Raw genomic sequence first — 5,018 nt, forward strand, 5'->3', positions numbered from 1 at the left:
GCAAGACCAGTTCACTTTTGTTATGGGAAACTGTAAATGAATATAAGAAATACAACAAGAACAATCACAGTTTCTTCATACAACTGAGGCGGAATGATTGCAAAGAAAGATAGTTTCAGATGGGTATACAGGTTGACAACAGGCTGCAAAAACAATACTGAAAACTGGGCAACAGAAAGCAGGGAACCCCAGTTGCACAATGCAAAACTGGTTCAGCGCAGGTAGGACACTGTCAGTTTGACATTCAGCGCAGGTAGCCCCTTCGGGACCTGCGTTGCAGCGCAGGTAGCCTTCACTGCAGCTGCACTGAAGAGAAAGGTCTCGTCTCTCTTTGGTTCCGGGTCACAGATTGCTCAAAAATCAATGGTTTTTGGCCAAATCAGAGGCTATCAGTCAAGTATACACTAGAGGATGATTAAAGGAAGATGAACACTATCACAAAGAGCTAATAAGAGTCCTTGTGGATCAGCTCTTCAAATCATAAACATGCCCAGAACTGAGCTAGAGTAGCTGCCCTCTACTTTGCCTTCGAATGATTCGAATGCAGTTCGATTCGGTACTCCCTTTGTTTAAGAAATGAATAGCAAGAAACACAAGCTACCAACAAGACACGATCCCCAGCGGAGTCGCCAGTCTGTTGTGGGGAAAAGTATCCAACACGGAATGACCCTATCCCACTCTAAGGGTGATAGTTCCTTAGCAACAGTCAAAGCAAAGCTATCTAAGATTACTTCTTTATGACATGCAAAAGAGGAAAGGAAAAGATCCACTTACCGATGTCTTGCGCAAATGGTCGATCCAATCTTCTCTCTTTGCTGCTTGCTCCCAGCTCCTTGTCTTCTCACGGGCCCAGCTACACAAGATCCTGCAAACAAGACGAGAAAAGGAAACTACAAGAAGCATGCATTCATAATTGATTCAAGGATTAGCATAAATCAAATACGCAAGTAAGACAATACACCATTGAAACACATGCGAATAGAAGAACCTCAAATGCTTTATTAATGGAAGAAAGTAAGGTTCAGGCGGTGATACAACCATAAGAGGTCCAATCCAGCATCACCTTCCTGATGGAAAGAAATCTCCTCTTCACCTCCCTCAAGCAATCACCCAATACTCTCAACTGTAAACCAACAGCAATTCTTTGCACAAAATTCCGGCCTCCAGATCCCATGGGATGAGATCCTTATATAGAGTTTTGGAGTGAAGATAAGTCAGCTTGATGTGTGACTGTTGTCCTCTTCAACCCCAGTTGTTCTTTAGTTCTTGAGTCCACTCGGAGATTCTACCTTCCACTTGGAGTTTTAGAACCTCTTTACTCATCATTAGGCGAATCTTCTGATCCAAGTGTCAATTTGGAAGCTTCCTGGGCACTGACACATTGAGGAAAGATTCCTCCACATGTCCAAACTCGCTCAGCGCAGGTAGCCTTTGATGAAGTTGACATTCAGCGCAGGTACACCATGGAGTAGTTGACATTCAGCGCAGATGCCCAGTGGAGCAGCTGCTTTGATCCAAAATTGACCTGTTTTTGAGTGTTTTTCAGTGGAGAACTGATCTGAAGTGTTGTGGTTTGCTGACCTTGTTCCTCTAGGGGTAGGAACAACATGTTTAGGGACTTTGGATCCCTCAGATTATTGACATTTCATGCTCTATGCTGTAAGGCACAAAAATGTCTATAACACCTATGTTCATATTTTTTAATGACCTGTTAACTTCATGTTCATGATGTGTTTGATGAAATTCTTGTCACGGTTAGGATGAGTCAAGTCAGGTCCTTGCTCAAGTTTTGTTTCTGATGCCTTGTCTTATAATTATTTATCATTTATGATAATTTCATCAATTTCTAGGCAGAGGCCTGAGTCCTAGCCCTTAAAAAATGGCTCAGATTTTAGGGTCGCTAGCACAAAACGTCCTGAGAAGCACTGCAGTCACATGGAGGCATTGTTGTGGGAGTAGCTGGAGGATTTTAGTCACATGGAAGGATTTTCATGGGAGTGGATGGGGGTCTATTTTAGTTAAAAAGAAAGCTAAATTAGCGGTTGGGCACCTGGAGTGATTGGTTAGCCACTCAGGTCGTCTATCTCTTAAGGAAGGTTAGCTTGGTTTTAGGTATATCGGTCCCACTTCTTTCGTTGTACTTGGGGATTTGAATCATATCATAGTAACTATTTGTCACATAATTAGCTCAATGAACTGATTAGCTTGGGAAATTATTGGAGCAAGGTGTTACAGGCTCTCTTTTGACCACCCTTTTGATTATAATTTACAGAATTTATTTTAGTATTTCTTGTTTTGCAATTAGGTGAAGAGAGTATGATGGTACACAAGGATATGCATTAAAAGCTAGATGGAAACCTACTTAAGATTGTCCTCTTTATACCTATTCTCATCTACCAAAGTAGAGTAGTTTATATATGTGGAGGGGGATGGGAGGGATTCAAAATTCAGATTGTTGACCATTTGTTCATCTATTTTAATGGGCTCAAACTACTTGAACCAGGAATCTATGTTCCCCATGACAAATGATTAAGATATTAGGAGTAGGAAACTTATATCCAGTTATAGATAAAGAGTGAGTATTTCCTCCTGCAGACCAAATAGTGTTTCTTTGAAATAAGGTTCCTCCATATAAAAGGTTGAATACAAACCATAAAAGGAAATGTATACAAGAAAAAAATAATAAAAAACAAAAGGAAATAACACTAAGTAAAGCCAAAATCAAATTGTTAAGCCTTAAAAGGGAAACAAGAGGAGATAAAGCAACAAAAACTTACATTCATGTTTTGATAGGTTGAGATGGTAATACATGTGTCTTGTAGAGTTGTGATTAATAAGGTTTTTCCAAATCCTTACTATGGTGAAATCGTGTATACAAACGTGTTTATGATGTCATCACCAAGATATTTATGTTCATTCATTATAAATAGATAGGATTGTTAAGGCTAATATCTAAAGATAAAGCATCAAATGAATAAAAATAATTATCTTTATGTTGATTAAATTCCTAATTAACCATGATTGCTTTATTCAGAATGTGAAATATTATAAAATCAAACTCTTCTAAAACTAATTATAATCCTACTATATACACTATATATAAAATTTGCATCGGGAAAACCGATCAAGTATAGGCATATTTCCAATGCAACCATTGTATAAGCTTTGTCCCTACAATTAGAGATATAACATGCGCCAGTAAAGGTAGTAGAAAAAAGATATAAGAAATAAAAATGCAACTTTGTACATCTACGCTTAAGAAGCTATAAAAGGAAAAAATATGTATAATAACATTCACTTGAAATGATTTCTAGAGAAATATGTCGAAAGGATGATAGAGGTTAGAGGGAATACTTGATACCTCTTGAAGAGAATTCCAAGGAGAATAAATTGGCAGGGTTAGTTGGGATGATACACCATTGGATGTCAAATATTGTTGAAAAATGTTAGTAGTGTATACATGATTATCTAATCTAGTGACATTAAAATTATAAAGAGAACTGGAATACATATAGTTAGATTCAGCACTAGGAAGATAAGGCAAAGAGATGTTATTGTGACAAGCTTCCATAGGATTATTTATATGAAAATGATTGGAAAGTTGATGATCAAGTACATCATAAAATAAAAGGTTGTGTTTATCTATCAAAAGAAGTGAAATAGTAAAAGATGAATCTATTGACAGATCTAAATTTGAGTCATTTTTTATTGGAAGTGGTTCATGTTAATTTTGGAAACTGTTGTAAAATTTCAGCTTTGCCAACTCACATGATGAAGATAATTATTTCACTGGATTCCTCTTTTCGAAATGACCAAAATCAACTTAATGATCACCCAATTTGGTTAAGAAAATGTTGGGTTATGAATTATTTTATTCATACATACATTAAGGAATGGGTCAACCCTAACCACATGAGTAATTTCTTGGGTCAATATTAACTCCAAGTGACACCTCAGGAAATCCTATAAATAGAAGAGACCTCAAGATCATTTGGACACGTCTTCTCTTCTCTTTTGTCTTGATTCGCGCAGGTTCAACAAAAGGAGTTCACTCAAGGGTCTGAAATTACAGGCAGAAGGTTCACTCTGGGTTAGGGTCTTCTGGATCTCAAAACGATGTCTTCTTGTCCCTAGTCACTGGCACAAAACAACGTCTTCTTGTCCCTAGTCACTGGAACACAAGGTTATGAGAGAGACTATAGACCCTTGGATGGTGGAACAGAGGCTTATGGGAGTGACTCTGGGTTGAGAGGTAAATCGGAAGGTTATGGTCCCCAATCCTTCACAAAGAGTAGTCCTAGGTGCGACAAGGACATCGGGTTCACTCACAGAACTCATGTAGGGAGAAACTTTGGGTCTTTGCAGTTCAGTGTGAGAGTAGCACGCATAGAGACCTCCTAGGAGTGACTCTGCAGTCACAGTTGCTCGCATAATATATTCGTGAGAGAGACCCATAAGTTTTAGTCACTGACACACAGTGGATGAGGGCGATCCAATTCAAATCTAGGGTTTTTACATCTTGGCATCAACTAGATTCGGTGATCAAGTAGATCCTATTTTCTCTCTACTCGTATAAATATTTGTAGATCTATAGATCTAATTTTTTAGTTTCCACTGCAAACATATGTATTGGACTCATTCATAGTGGCAATAGTACTCAGAAGTATTTGGCACAATGACAACAATATAAAATAGTTGGCATCAGTTTGTGATAGTATATTATAGCCATCAATATGAGGGTTCTAATTCCTAGCATGGTTATATTTGTTTCATAGATATCATTATCCTTTTGTTGGATAGACAAAGTTATGGATCATTGTAATCTCTTTTCCTACATCATTTGATGATGATCTAAGAAGAAGAGGATTTGAAAGGGTTTTCCCGATAGTTGGTTTTCCCTAGTCTCAAACCAATTCTGGTGTCTCTATGTATGTGCATGGTTTTTTCTACTATTCCATTTATATTCTATTGCATTGATGATGGTGGTGATGTTGTTTCTTTACATGTAATTGTATATG

The sequence above is a fragment of the Pinus tabuliformis genome, chromosome 4_2, assembly GCF_031772625.1.
Source record: "Pinus tabuliformis cultivar Carrire ecotype Pingquan chromosome 4_2, CPIR1, whole genome shotgun sequence".
Classification (NCBI taxonomy): Eukaryota; Viridiplantae; Streptophyta; class Pinopsida; order Pinales; family Pinaceae; genus Pinus; species Pinus tabuliformis.